This window comes from Lithobates pipiens, unplaced genomic scaffold, assembly GCF_037356315.1.
Source record: "Lithobates pipiens isolate NorthernLeopardFrog02 unplaced genomic scaffold, aLitPip1_a1.2 Scaffold_8, whole genome shotgun sequence".
In the NCBI taxonomy this organism is placed as follows: Eukaryota; Metazoa; Chordata; class Amphibia; order Anura; family Ranidae; genus Lithobates; species Lithobates pipiens.
The window spans coordinates 143281482-143298056 of record NW_027507903.1 but is presented as its reverse complement, the minus strand read 5'-3'; the positions used below and the strand labels follow the sequence as shown (position 1 = coordinate 143298056).

Here is a 16575-nt window from a genome sequence, read left to right as displayed (position 1 = left end):
TATAGTTGTTGCAGTTGCAAAGACACCTTTATAAACGCATACTTATTAATATCTGTAATAGATCCAGTGTCTATAACACTTTTGTTGCGTCTGTTGTGCCACGTTAGATTACCAAGAAGAGGCACTCAGATATTGCCAAGAGACGACCCATCAGGTGCTTAAACCAGGCTGTGTTTGCAAGAATATTAATTGACCTTGACAGTAGAAATTATCCGACTTTAACTTACCATATCTGTGTAATGCTCATAAGAAGGACAGCTTATGTCAATTTTAATATAAAATGCTACTATGATGTCTAACACAAGTTTCATGTCCTTTACAACTGATCGATCAGCTGAGTTTGATTGTAGGAAGCAGGAAAATACTTCATTAGTATGTTTCAGTAAACAAGCTTTAAAGTGTATCTTCATCGAAAACAATTTTTTATAGTTGTGGATAGAATGGGTAAAGGTTTGAATACATGTCGGGTTTTTCTGCTATCCATTATAGAGATTTCCTTTCACTTTCTGGGAACAGTGTTATACCAGACAGCAAGTGAAGTTAAATTTGCAGCTGGGAAACAGACAACTATAAAAAGCTAACAGTGCTCTAGCAGTTAGGAAGTTAATAACTTTCTTTACTACGCATAGTACATTCCATAATGTTTATCACGTTGTTGTCTTTTTTGTTCTGTTGTACACTGGGAAATAGATTAGATAATGTCATTGAGTTACTAAAACTAAATAGTGCAAAATCTTGTGCAGCTCTGCATATAAACCAATCAGCTTTCAGTTTTTTTTTTTCTTTTACAAAACTTAATGGGGACACTAGTTGTGGTGACCCTGATGAAAAAAGGAATTCCTTCTCTTTGGAGGGATTTCCTCTCACTTCCTATTTTGGCTATAGAACAGGAAATAGAGGAAAATCTCCCAAATGGGACACAGATGATAAAAAAAAACAGACCTTATGTGTTTATACACTGTCCAGTCCTTTTCTGTTATTACTTTGAGATTCATCTGAGATAGGAAGAAAGAGCTTTACTTAAGAACAACTTATTTCTTAAGTTCACCTGTCATGAGAGAATTATAGGGTTTGTCACTGATGATCTACTTCTCAGAATGGTAAGCTGGCCATAGACAGATTGAAATTCAGCTAGTTCAGCAGGGACTGACTGATTTTTGTTTGGACAGAAATCTATCTTTAGATTGACTTCTGTGAAAGGACAAGCCAGAAAACTGTGTTGGTTTGGAGCTGCTGTTGTGTGTATTCTGACAGTGGTCAGTCCCACTATCAAAATACAATGTCAAGTGGGGGTTATGGGGAGGGGATTCCTCTATCCACCTCATTTATATACCGGATGAAAAAAAAACACATATATAACCAGCTTTAGTTTTATAGGTGTCATGCTGGACATCTGGTTTCAACATTTTGAGTCATTAACCAGAATCAAATATAGACATAAGTAGGATCTGAGACTTTTACAGCATGTCTATTCCTGGTCAGTATAAATCTTGATTTCATATAGAAGCCAGATCTTCTGCCTAACAAGTATTTTGTAAAGTAGAAAGGTGCGGTTGCTGCAGAAATTTCCACCTTTCAACACAGGGCCTCCACGCTTATTTAACGTTAAAGTGGTTCTAAAGGCAGAAGTTTTTTTATTTGCAGAATAGAATGCATTAAGATAAAAAAATATTCGGTGTGCAGCAGACTCCCTAATACTTACCTGAGCTCCATCTCTATCCAGCACTGTTGCACGAGAGCCTTGGCTGTCTGGGGGCTTTCCCTCATTGGTTGAGACAGCAACAGAGGGCCATTGGCTCCCACTGCTGTCAATCAAAGTCAGTGAGGAGAGAGAGGGGGTGGACCTGAGCCCTGGCTCCATGTCTGAATGGACACACAGAGCAGCGGCTTGGATCAGGTGCCCCCATAGCAAGCTGCTTGCTGCGGGGGGCACTCGGCAGGAGGGAGGGGTCAGAAGCGCTGATGAGGGACCTGACAATAGGAGGATCTGGGCTGCACTATGCAAAATCCCTGCACAGAGCAGGTAAGTATAACATGTTTGTTATTTTGAAATAAAAAAAATGATACTTTAATATCACTTTAAATCTTCAGAAGCAGAAAGCATACCCAGAAGACAAGGTAGATTCAGAACAGCAACAGTGTGAACATGTGAAACTTTTTTTTTAAGATTGTTCACCAACATGAGTGTGAACATCTGCAACTTTCTCTTAAGATTGTTTAAACTGCAAGGTAGGCATATACAAGCGGCAATATGGATGATTCAAGCATTGTTTGCAACAATTTAGTCATGTAGTGGTGAAGCAACAAGTACTTCTGATAACCAGAAAAAAATAGAAATAATTTCTTTGAAACTATCAGCCAGGTGTTCCATTTTCTAAAGAGAAAAATAAGTAAAACCCTTACACTTACACTAGATTCATCTGCTGACTGAACCAGGATCTGTTCAGATATCTGTCGGTCCATGGCCTGAGAGGAGATTTTATGGAAGCTCCCAGTTTTGTTAGTGGTTTTGGTGGGTAACTATGCGTTTCCATACATAATGTCCTATGTATCCTTTGTCGGTCAATGGGTCTGCTGATAAATTGCTGCAGCTACCCAGCCAATTATTTATTGAATTAATTTCATAAATGGTTTGAATGTATTTGATAATTAATCCCCAACTGAAATAAAATAGAACTGTAGTTTGCCAACCACAGTGTGACATCTACAAGCTTTGCAAATAAGCAGTACAAGGAGCAACATGTAACCTACAGCAATCAGCTATAATGTACTTTACTGAAGCCAATATTTCAATTTTACCACAGCTATTAAGTTGATGATGAATTGGATTATGGGAAATGTTCAGGCTGGTTATTACTGGCATGCAATGTCTACCAACGTCTGAAGGATCATTAGGTTCTGCTTTTAACCCCCCAACCTCTTTACTGAGAATGTCACTTACAAAACCGAATGTAATGAGGCATTTGTGGTGTCAACAGAGCTGTACAGGGAGCTTGGCTGATGCTTTCAATTAATCTCCTTTGGTACATTAACACGCTGGCTGAAACAAACTTTTTCTCACTGTCTGGTAAGCAGACTACTGAAAAAAATATTGATCCATTGCTTCTTATATATTCTGTTGTAAATCCTGAAAGTACAACTTCAATACTTTGCCCAGCACATAATACACAACTGTATAGCAACATCTAAAATCTTATGAATTCATAACATTAAAGGAACAATATTTTATTTTGAGCTGCTGTCCATAGGATGTGTTGGGTAAACCTTTTTGAGTACTGTCCGTGATACATTTTTATTTACACTGACTAATTTTTCGGATTCACAAAAGTTTTAGCAGGATGTTAAAAAAGAAGACAATCTCTGAGGGAAAACAAAAACAAACAGACACACAAATATACATGACAATGGTAATGAGACAAGCATAGTTAGTGAGATAAGACAGAGGTAGATCTATAGATGGGGGGGGGGGGGGGGGGGTTGGATGACAGTCACAGAGGGGGTGTAAAGCTGTTGGATAATGAGTGAGAAAACACATATCTAAATTCAGGTGGTTATTTTTTGTGTCAAATAGAACTATCATTCTTAGTTCAAATGTTTTCCTTTCCTGAATAGTTTTGAAATTCCATTTTTAGACATTGAGGTCTTCCGTAGTGCAGTCCAGTTATGAGAAATGTTGTCCCACAGGTGGTAGAACACATCTTCGTTATCTTCCTTGATGGTATGTCTGTGCAAACTCATCCTTGTTTGCAACATCCTTCCTGTTTCACTAACATAAGATTCTTTGCTACATGTTTTGCATTGGATGATGTACACACCATTACTAGAGGTACAGCTGTATGATCCTGTGCTATTGAAGGTCCCTTTTGTGTGTATAATGCTGCGTACACACGACCGGACTTTCTGGCAGACTAGGTCCGACGGAATCAGTCCGTCGGACAATCCGATTGTGTGTGGGCAAATGGTCACATAGAACATGTTTCAAATCTGTCCGACTGACTCAATTCCTATCGGGAAAATCGTTCGTCTGTATGCTGGTCCAATGACGCAAGGGAAGCTATTGGCTACTGGCTATTGAACTTCCTCTTTTAGTCCAGTCTTACGTCATCACGTTCAAAACTAACGAACTTAGTCCATTTGTGTGTGGCCAAATCCATTCGAAAGTCTGTTGGAACTCCGCCGGAAGTCCGTCGGGAAGACCATCGGACCTAGTCTGCCAGAAAGTCTGGTCGTGTGTACGCAGCATACCACTTTTAGATGGATTGATTTTCTTGCGCAGTTTGTAGGGTTTGCTTCCATTATTTTTGACTCAGAACGAATGAAATGTCCTGCTTATTTTTTTATGTATTAGATTGCGTGGTTATCTGAATGCCAGTATTGGGGGTTGTTGACATATTTATTTCAGAGTTTCATCCTATGTTATGATGGGTTGTAAATCTTTGATTATGCTTTTTATGCCTTTTAATGCTGGATTGTATGTGGATACTAGAGGTACACAATTATTTGTTTTTTTTCTCTTTGTATTAGAGGAGATGTTCTCTTCAGGTTTTCAAGGACGTGTTTATTCTGGGGTTGATGGTTTTGTCTTTGTAACCTTTCTTATGGAAGAAATCTGCTAGTGTTCTGAGATGTTTATCTCTGTCGCCTGGGTCTAAACATATTCTATGGTGTCTGATGGTCTGGCTATGTACGATAGCCCGTTTAGTGTGTTGGGTGTGAAAACTGGAACTATGGAGATAGTTGCATCGGTCAGTCAGATTCCTGTATATCGAAGTGTGAAGTTTGTCATCCCTTATGTATGCTGTGGTGTCTATAAAGTTGACATGTGTATTTGAATAAAAATAGAAAGACAATCCTGTGAGCCACCAATTCCTAGATGCTAAACGTAAATAAAATACCTAAAGTTGCTATCGTTACACACGTCACATATATTGTGCAAAAACAATTATATATATATATACAGTGGTGTGAAAAAGTGTTTGCCCCCTTCCTCATTTCCTGTTCCTTTGCATGTTTGTCACACTTAAGTGTTTCGGAACATCAAACCAATTTAAACAATAGTCAAGGACAACACAAGTAAACACAAAATGCAATTTGTAAATGAAGGTGTTTATTATTAAAGGTGAAAAAAAATCCAAACCATCATGGCCCTGTGTGAAAAAGTGATTGCCCCCCTTGTTAAAACATACTATAACTGTGGTTGTCCACACCTGAGTTCAATTTCTCTAGCCACACCCAGGCCTGATTATTGCCACACCTGTTCACAATCAAGGCATCACTTAAATAGGAGCTGCTTGACACAGTAAGGTCCACCAGAAGATCCTTAAAAGCTACACATCATGCCGAGACCCAAAGAAATTCAGGAACAATTGAGAAAGAAAGTAATTGAGATCTATCAGTCTGGAAAGGGTTATAAAGTCATTTCCAAAGCTTTGGGAATCCAGCGAACCACAGTGAGAGCCATTATCCACAAATGGCGAAGACATGGAACAGTGGTGAACCTTCCCAGGAGTGGCCGGCCGCCCAAAATTACCCCAAGAGCGCAGCGACGACTCATCCAAGAGGTCACAAAAGACCCCACAACAACGTCCAAGGAACTGCAGGCCTCACTTGCCTCAGTTAAGGTCAGCGTTCATGCCTCCACCATCAGGAAAAGACTGGGCAAAAATGGCCTGCATGGCAGAGTTCCAAGGAGAAAACCACTGCTGAGCAAAAAGAACATCAAAGCTCGTCTCAATTTCTCCACAACACATCTTGATGATCCCCAAGACTTTTGGGACAACATTCTGTGGACCGATGAGACAAAAGTGGAACTCTTTGGAAGTTGTGTGTCCAAGTATATCTGGCGTAGAAGGAACACTGCATTTCATAAAAAGAACATTATACCAACAGTAAAATATGGTGGTGGTAGTGTGATGGTCTGGGGCTGTTTTGCTGCTTCAGGACCTGGAAGACTTGCCGTGATAAAAGGAACTATGAATTCTGCTGTCTACCAAGAGATCCTGAAGGAGAATGTCCGACCATCTGTTCGTGTACTCAAGCTGAAACGAACTTGGGTTCTGCAGCAGGACAATGATCCTAAACACACCAGCAAGTCCACCACCGAATGGCTGAAGAAAAACAAAATGAAGACGTTGGAGTGGCCTAGCCAAAGTCCTGACCTGAATCCTATTGAGATGTTGTGGTATGACCTTAAAAAGGCCGTTCATGCTCGAAAACCCTCTAATGTAACTGAATTAGGACAATTCTGCAAAGATGAGTGGGCCAAAATTCCTCCAGGACGCTGTAAAAGCCTCATTGCACGTTATCGCAAACGCTTGGTTGCAGTTGTTGCTGCTAAGGGTGGCCCAACCAGTTATTAGGTTTAGGGGGCAATCACTTTTTCACACAGGGCCATGATGGTTTGGATTTTTTTTCACCTTTAATAATAAACACCTTCATTTACAAATTGCATTTTGTGTTTACTTGTGTTGTCCTTGACTATTGTTTAAATTGATTTGATGTTCCCGAAACACTTAAGTGTGACAAACATGCAAAGGAACAGGAAATGAGGAAGGGGGCAAACACTTTTTCACACCACTGTATATATATATATATAAGCTGCACTAAAAAACAAAAAGCTATGTATAAGAAGTGCACAGTAAATAAATGTTCTCAAATTAAATAAATAATGAACCAGGGAATTATAAATGTTAATATACACATATAAAACTATGGATATAGTTAAAGTGCCTAGTGCATAACTGTGTATTACAAGCCAAAAAATAAAAATATATTATATATATATATATATATATATATATATATATATATATATATATAGTGCTTCTGTCCTTTCATACAGTGTCCAAATATGTCAATAATGACCGTGCTGAAAAAATATACTGTAAGTGATTTAAATCATATAACAAAGTGCTCATGTGCATGTAAGTAGTGACCAATTGCGCCACTAATCCAGTATTGATAAAGATCTGTGTAATCCAAAAGCTGTGATCCAAGCCGTGCTAAGGTGTCATCACTCATGTGCCCCCCTAAGGTAATAAATGCTAATTTTGGAGTGTGTGACTTTGCAATTAAGCTAAGTAAAAATACACATGTGAACCATCTCTGGGCTCTATGATGGTATTGGGCTCCTGGATTCCTCAGCATACACCAACCGGGATATTAAACAGGAAAAACTCAATAGTGCAAGTACAGTTTGAACCGTTTATTAAATAAAGCAAAAAAGATCCCATTCAGGGGTACGCACACAGATTAGGTACGTCAGTGCACCGCTCTATAGTAAGCCCATACTGGTGTATACCAATGGTGGTATTGGGATGATGCGTGCATCCTCCTCAGTGCACAAGATGCTTGCCATGCCGTCTTGACCCCTCCCCAATGCGTATCAATGCAGGGATTACACATCTACTTCTGGGGGAAATCGTTTTGGACGGTGGACCTGTGAATCTTAAATAATCCTGGTGGCCATTTTGGTGCAGACCAAGGATTAGAGTCTTAAATATATTTAAGATGTGATCACTGAATAAGGAGTCTAAGTGCCAATCACTACAATGATGGCAGTCGTGAGAGTCTACATTTCAGGTCATAAAATCTAGCATCAAGCCTAAGCATTTAAATATCACAGATTTTACCTAGAATTTGCTTGAAATGGCCCAGTGATGAACATGTATTCTAAAATGAATGTGCCAACATCAACATTTGAATTACACAAAAAGCTTTAGGGATAATTACAAGGAATTATTTCTTCCTAACTGGTTAAGGAATTAGCCTTTTTAAATGCCAGACAATTGTAAGTAAGCCAGTACTGAGAAAGCTCTCCTGATGCATTTCTGTAGAATAATGTAAGCATCTCTCAAATGCTTTTATGCACTGATTCAAGTAATATACAGAGGCCATGCAGATTTCTTTTTTGTTCTAAAATTGCAGTAAATTATGTATCACACAGTGATATTATTTTAGCATTGTTAGTCAGTCAGACTTACACTTTTAAGCTGTTCACTATGTTGAGTGTTGATTTGACTGTTCACTGAGAAGCAACATTATGTGACATTTTTGTAAGTTCTTATGTACTATTAAATAGTTAGTACTAGTTAGTCAAATTAAGTTGGAATTGTTCTGTAATATTGAAGACATTTAATTCTTCATCCAAGTCACTTCTTCAGTTCAAATACGTGGCCTAAATATATTTGTCAGTTGTTTGGCACTGTTCATCTTAAATATTAAAGTGACACCAACACTGGTTTAAAAATTCTAGTCAAGTATATATTCCTAACTCAAAAAAGGTACATTCTATTGCTTCCACATCTCCAAATTCTTTTTTTTTTTTTTTTTTGCTGTTGGGACTGGAATTCCTGTTAGAGGGTGCCTATGTTCATGCTCCATGGTCCCACTGTATGAAGGGATGTAGTTGCCCCCTCTTGCTTCACTTTGCAAGAGATATTGCACTTTTCAGGGAAAATTTCCCCAGAGCTTAGTCAATGAGATGAAGTTCTGCTGACATCTATCATCCAATCATGTGCAAGCAAAAATGTTTTTTTCTTCCTTGCATGCGATTGGGTATCTTTTATAAAGTGGAATTTCACCACATTCACTAAGCTCTGTGGAATATCCCCCTGCAAAGTGCAACTTCCTTTGCAAAGTGAACAGCCTATTAACCTGTAGTAAATTAACTCCAGTAAGAAATGTTTTCATGAAAAATACAGAGCCATTAAGTGGTGGATGTGTATGTTTTTTTTTTTTGGAGAATTTGGATATTGAGTCACTTACATTGACCCCAAGGAAACTCTATCTATCTATCTATCTATCTATCTATCTATCTATCTATCTATCTATCTATCTATCTATCTATCCAGCTATCTATCTATCTATCTACAGTTGTATGCATAAGTTTACATACTATAGCAGAATTTGTGATTTCTTGGCCATTTTTTAGAGAATATGAATGATAACACAAAAATATTTCTTTCACTCATGGTTAGTGTTTGGCTGAAGCCATTTATTATCAATCAACTATGTTTACTCTTTTTAACCACTTCAATACCGGGCCTATTCTGGCACTTCTCTCCTTTATATTGTAAAAGATGATGTTACACTGAGTAAATAGATACCTAACATGTCACACTTTAAAATTGCGCACAATCATGGAATGGCGCCAAACTTTGGTACTTAAAAATCTCCATAGCCAACGCTTTAAATTTTTGTTACAGGTTACCAGTTTAGAGTTACAGAGGATATCTAGTGCTGGAATGGTTGCATGTGCTCTAACGCACGTGGCGATACCTCATATGTGTGGTTTGAGCGGCGTTTACATATGTGGGCGAGACTTACATGGGCGTTCGCTTCTGAGCGCGAGCTACCGGGGACAGGGGTGTTTTTAATTAATTTATTTTTTTTACTTAATTTTTTTTACTTTTACACTTTTTTTACATTTTCTTTTTTTTTGATCACTTTTATTCCTATTACAAGGAATGTAAACATCCCTTGTAATAGGAATCTATGTGGCAGGTCCTCTTTATGGATAGATATGGGGTCAATAAGACCCCACATCTCTCCTCCAGGCTGGAATGCATGCGATCGGGAAAAAAAAGTTCACCAATCTCATGCTGACAGCTGCGATTGCGGCTGTGTTTACTTCCCGGTACCCGAGCGTAACGACATAATATCGTGCCCGGGCCTCCGACGGTCATAGAGATGACCGGAAATCTCTATGCTCGTCATCCGGCGGCGGGCGATTCTTTCTCCGGGCCCCCAATGGCACGGGAGAGCCCGGAGAAGCACCGGATGGCGGCGGGAGGGGGAATGTCCCCTCCCATTTCCTATAACAATGATCAAGCAGTGGAACTGCCCCTATGATTGTTCTTATCGTGCACAGAATTGCCAGTCAGAAAGATTGATATCTGAATGATGCCTGTAGCTGTAGGCATCATTCAGATATTCCCCCACAAACTAGAGGATGTAATTTTACTATGGCTAGTGATGGCCGAACGGTTCGCCCGGCGGTCGTTTCGCGGCGAATTTCCGACATTCGCGGTCCGCACGTTCGAACGCCTTTTTCCGTCGTTCGCCGCGGCGGACTTACGTGTTTAATGTATACAAGAACTTTAACCTTTGGTGACACGTTTATCATGTGATACAGGACAGCCAATTGAGACATGACAGCACATGGACACTTGTACATTCCCCCTAACCTATAAATACACCCGATCCGGTGGCCATTTTACATTCTTTCTTCTGTTACGATAGGGACAGGTTCCTGTGTGGAGTAGGGAGAGATAAACCACTAGCTATTTGGTACACAAAAGTTCTTTTCAGGACTGGTATAGGTGTTAGGTGTTGATAGGTTTGCTGTGCTGCTGATTCTTGCAGCAGCCTGAGTGTCTTTTGTTAGTTTAGAGAAAGGGAAAGGACGGTGTATGCTACAGGGACAGCCAGATTAGTCTTTCATCATCATCATCATCATCATCATCATTAGCTGTTACTATCAAGGTCCACAAAAGAGCTGTTCCAGTAACCACTAATCGTTCTCTTTTTTTGCCAATTTGTATAGGGACAGGAAGGAAGCAGTGTTGTCAGGCAGTGAGGGTAATTTTAAAGACTTGCTGTTATTATTAGTTCCACAAAGGTTCTTTTCAGGACTGGTATCAGTGGTACAGTAATAGGCTTGTACATGTATAATATTCTTTCTTCCAAATATAGAAAGGATATTATACTTGACTGCTGCCCTTCTGCTGCAGTCTGCTAAACATTCACAACTCACTTGTTCCACAAAAGTTCTTATAAGGACTGGTAACTTGGTATAGGGTGCTACGGTACATAGGCTTGAGTGCGGTACAGTCTGCTGTTCTGTAAGGACCGCTATCGGTCCACAATAGATAGGGTTGACGTGCACCACTGCTGACCGCTCACCTATACTGCAGCAGTCCTTCAGCGGTATAGGGACTGACGTACAGTCTGCTAATCACTAACACACAACCTGCTTGTTCCACAAAAGTTCTTATAAGGACTGGTAACTTGGTATAGGGTGCTACGGTACATAGGCTTGAGTGCGGTACAGTCTGCTGTTCTGTAAGGACCGCTATCGGTCCACAATAGATAGGGTTGACGTGCACCACTGCTGACCGCTCACCTATACTGCAGCAGTCCTTCAGCGGTATAGGGACTGACGTACAGTCTGCTAATCACTAACACACAACCTGCTTGTTCCACAAAAGTTCTTATAAGGACTGGTAACTTGGTATAGGGTGCTACGGTACATAGGCTTGAGTGCGGTACAGTCTGCTGTTCTGTAAGGACCGCTATCGGTCCACAATAGATAGGGTTGACGTGCACCACTGCTGACCGCTGCCCTATACTGCAGCAGTCCTTCAGCGGTATAGGGACTGACGTACAGTCTGCTAAACACTAATACACAACCTGCTTGGTCCACAAAAGTTCTTATAAGGACTGGTAACTTGGTATAGGGTGCTACGGTACATAGGCTTGAGTGCGGTACAGTCTGCTGTTCTGTAAGGACCGCTATCGGTCCACAATAGATAGGGTTGACGTGCACCACTGCTGACCGCTGCCCTATACTGCAGCAGTCCTTCAGCGGTATAGGGACTGACGTACAGTCTGCTAAACACGAATACACAACCTGCTTGGTCCACAAAAGTTCTTATAAGGACTGGTAACTTGGTATAGGGTGCTACGGTACATAGGCTTGAGTGCGGTACAGTCTGCTGTTCTGTAAGGACCGCTATCGGTCCACAATAGATAGGGTTGACGTGCACCACTGCTGACCGCTGCCCTATACTGCAGCAGTCCTTCAGCGGTATAGGGACTGACGTACAGTCTGCTAAACACTAATACACAACCTGCTTGGTCCACAAAAGTTCTTATAAGGACTGGTAACTTGGTATAGGGTGCTACGGTACATAGGCTTGAGTGCGGTACAGTCTGCTGTTCTGTAAGGACCGCTATCGGTCCACAATAGATAGGGTTGACGTGCACCACTGCTGACCGCTGCCCTATACTGCAGCAGTCCTTCAGCGGTATAGGGACTGACGTACAGTCTGCTAAACACTAATACACAACCTGCTTGGTCCACAAAAGTTCTTATAAGGACTGGTAACTTGGTATAGGGTGCTACGGTACATAGGCTTGAGTGCGGTACAGTCTGCTGTTCTGTAAGGACCGCTATCGGTCCACAATAGATAGGGTTGACGTGCACCACTGCTGACCGCTGCCCTATACTGCAGCAGTCCTTCAGCGGTATAGGGACTGACGTACAGTCTGCTAAACACGAATACACAACCTGCTTGGTCCACAAAAGTTCTTATAAGGACTGGTAACTTGGTATAGGGTGCTACGGTACATAGGCTTGAGTGCGGTACAGTCTGCTGTTCTGTAAGGACCGCTATCGGTCCACAATAGATAGGGTTGACGTGCACCACTGCTGACCGCTGCCCTATACTGCAGCAGTCCTTCAGCGGTATAGGGACTGACGTACAGTCTGCTAAACACTAATACACAACCTGCTTGGTCCACAAAAGTTCTTATAAGGACTGGTAACTTGGTATAGGGTGCTACGGTACATAGGCTTGAGTGCGGTACAGTCTGCTGTTCTGTAAGGACCGCTATCGGTCCACAATAGATAGGGTTGACGTGCACCACTGCTGACCGCTGCCCTATACTGCAGCAGTCCTTCAGCGGTATAGGGACTGACGTACAGTCTGCTAAACACTAATACACAACCTGCTTGGTCCACAAAAGTTCTTATAAGGACTGGTAACTTGGTATAGGGTGCTACGGTACATAGGCTTGAGTGCGGTACAGTCTGCTGTTCTGTAAGGACCGCTATCGGTCCACAATAGATAGGGTTGACGTGCACCACTGCTGACCGCTGCCCTATACTGCAGCAGTCCTTCAGCGGTATAGGGACTGACGTACAGTCTGCTAATCACTAACACACAACCTGCTTGTTCCACAAAAGTTCTTATAAGGACTGGTAACTTGGTATAGGGTGCTACGGTACATAGGCTTGAGTGCGGTACAGTCTGCTGTTCTGTAAGGACCGCTATCGGTCCACAATAGATAGGGTTGACGTGCACCACTGCTGACCGCTCACCTATACTGCAGCAGTCCTTCAGCGGTATAGGGACTGACGTACAGTCTGCTAATCACTAACACACAACCTGCTTGTTCCACAAAAGTTCTTATAAGGACTGGTAACTTGGTATAGGGTGCTACGGTACATAGGCTTGAGTGCGGTACAGTCTGCTGTTCTGTAAGGACCGCTATCGGTCCACAATAGATAGGGTTGACGTGCACCACTGCTGACCGCTGCCCTATACTGCAGCAGTCCTTCAGCGGTATAGGGACTGACGTACAGTCTGCTAAACACTAATACACAACCTGCTTGGTCCACAAAAGTTCTTATAAGGACTGGTAACTTGGTATAGGGTGCTACGGTACATAGGCTTGAGTGCGGTACAGTCTGCTGTTCTGTAAGGACCGCTATGGGTCCACAATAGATAGGGTTGACGTGCACCACTGCTGACCGCTGCCCTATACTGCAGCAGTCCTTCATCGGTATAGGGACTAAGAGTTTTGTCACAGGGTCATTTAAAAAATGACAGGCAGAGGAAGAGGCAGGCCCTTCCGCAGGGGTGGTAGGGGTAGGGCAGGAGCAACAGGCTTGAGCCAAAGTGGGAAGTTGCAGAAGGTGCGTTCAATTACTTTAAAGGATGCACCAGACTTGGTTGAGTGGCTCGCTCAGCCTTACTCTTCTGCACCCTCCTCATCCTCTCGATCTGCACCCTCTTCTTCACTCTCTGCTATGTGCACCCCCAAAGACACTACCACCAACAACACGACCACCACCACCACCACCACCACATACCTTCCGCTTGAGTCACTGGAATTATTTTCCGATCCATATCAAGAGGACATTTCTGATGCGCAGCCACTCTTGGTATTGGATCAGGAAGAGGAGGTAGCAACAAGCGCTACTCAGCAGTCTGACGCCAGTACCCAGATCAGCCCAAGGAGGAGGTTGGTCCCCGGTGTTGCTGCCTACTCCGAGATCTCTACTTATAGCGGTGGGGAAGGTGACGTTGATGATGACGTGTCTAGTGATGTCACGTGGGTGCCCACAAGAGAGGAAGAGGAGGGGAGTTCAGAGGGAGATATGGACCAGCAGATAGGGAGGAGAAGCAGCAATGACTTACATTGCACAGCAGGGACAAAGCAGACTGCAAATGTATCAGGAGCGAGTCATCGACCATGTACGGTCACATCTGGCGCTCCCAGGACACCGGCACATGGCTCCGCAGTGTGGGCTTTTTTTAACGTGTCCGCTGCTGACAATAGCGTTGCCATCTGCAATCTTTGCAGTCAACGCGTTAGTCGCGGTAAGCCCAATACTCACCTAGGGACGACCGCCTTAAGAAGGCACATGAGCAGCCATCACCGAGCCCAGTGGGAGCAACGGAACACACAAAGCCACACTGCAGGCTCTCACCGTCCAGCCTCGTCTTCTACTTCTCCTTCTCCTCTCTCCTCACAATTGTCCTCCACTCCACCTTCCATCACGCCAAGCTCACATTTTTCTGCAAAAAGGCAGGCTTCCGTGGGCCTAATGTTTGAGCGTAAAAAAATGATGACGCCGGATAACCCTCTTGCCCAACGGTTGGCGGCTGGCTTGTCAGAACTCATAGCCCGCCAACTACTGCCATATAAACTGGTGGACTCGGAGGCCTTTCGCAAATTTGTGGCCATTGGAACACCACAATGGAAGGTCCCAGGAAGGAAGTATTTCTCAGAGAAGGGCATCCCAGAGCTATATGGCCATGTTCAGCGGCAAGTGAATGTATCTCTGGCACACAGTGTCGGTGCCAAGATACATCTGACCACAGACACGTGGTCTAGCAAACACGGGCAGGGAAGGTATATCAGTTTTACTGCCCACTGGGTGAACCTTCTGACGGCCGTCAAGCATGTAACCCGTGGCACCCGTGTAGATTTGGTTTTACCGCCACGGATTGCATGCAGGCCTGACTCTTCTTCTCCTCCTCCTACTCCATCCTCCTCCCTCTCCTCCTCAGCTGCCTCCTCCTTTTCCGCTGCTAGCGTCTCTTCCGCTGCACCGCCCAAGCTCCCCAGAACCTATTCCACATGCCAGGTGAGACGTTGCCATGCCGTGCTGCGTCTGTTGTGCCTGGAAGCAAAGAGCCACACTGGCCCGGCACTCCTTTCAGCTTTGCGTTCACAGGCAGATGAGTGGCTAACACCGCTCAATTTGACAGTTGGTAAAGTGGTGTGTGACAACGGTGCCAATCTGCTTAGCGCATTGAAACAGGGCAAAATCACGCACGTGCCGTGCATGGCACACGTCTTAAACTTGGTCGTGCAGCGATTCCTTGTCAAATACCCTGGGGTCCAGGACATCTTGCGGCAGGCAAGGAAAATCTCGGCCCATTTCAGAAGATCTTACACGGCCATGGCTCGCCTTGCTGACATTCAGCGGCGACACCATCTGCCGGTCAGACGTCTTATTTGCGATTGCCCGACGCGATGGAACTCAACCTTCTATATGCTTGATAGGCTGCTCCAGCAGAAACGTGCAGTTAACGTCTACCTGTATGAACTCTGCGAAAGAAACGGTTCTGGGGAGCTGGGTTTTTTTTCACCGCGCCAGTGGCTGCTCATGCGCGACACATGCAGACTTCTGCGGCCATTTGAGGAGATCACCAAACTGGTCAGTCGCAGCCATGGCGCCATCAGTGACATGGTACCTTATGCCTTCTTTCTGGAGCGTGCATTGCGTCGTGTCATTGATCAGGCTGTGGAGGAGCAGGAGCGGGAAGATGAGGAAGTCGCAATGCTGGATGAATTCCCAGGGGGGGCTACTCTATCTGAGACAAGTCAACAACAGGAGTCTGATGAGGAGTCAGAGGAGGATGGTGCCGGGGCGGATGAGCAGGAGCAAGAAGAGCATGCTTTAAACCTTTCTGGGATCCCTGTTGTGCGAGGATGGGGAGAGGAGAATGAAGAGGACGACATTATCCTGGATGATGAGCAGGAGCCAGGCCACCACACCGCTTCCACTTTAGTGCAAATGGGGGCCTTCATGCTCCAGTGTTTTAATAGGGACCCCCGTATAAAAAGCATGAGGGTCAAGGACCAGTACTGGGTGGCAACGTACTTAGACCCCCGGTACAAACACAAAATGGCGGAAATGTTACCGCCGTCGCAGAGGGCTGTCAGAATGCAGCACTTCCAGGCCTTGCTTCGAGAAATGCTGCATTCTGCTTTTGCGTGCGCTGGCAGAGGAGCAATTCCCACTCCCAGAGAAGGATTTGCGGGTACCAATCCAACAGCGCCTGCAAGAAGAGGCCGGTTTGAAGATGTGTTGGTGACTTCGGATATGAGGTCATTCTTTCAGCCGACCCATTGACAGGTGTCATCCGGATCCAGCATCAGGGAACGCCTAGACCGTCAGGTGTCCGACTACATTGGGTTAACGGCCGATGTGGACGCTCTGAGGAGTGATGAACCCCTAGACTACTGGGTGGGCAGGCTTGACCTCTGGCCAGA

The 16575-nt window shown here is 43.6% G+C and overlaps 1 protein-coding gene across 1 annotated transcript in view; it reads left to right on the top strand.

The window, feature by feature from the left end:
• The window catches only part of PLXNA4 (plexin A4), a 946574-nt gene that overhangs the window by 875134 nt on the left and 54865 nt on the right, over window positions 1-16575 (top strand). The gene's annotated exons all lie outside the window — the stretch shown is intronic.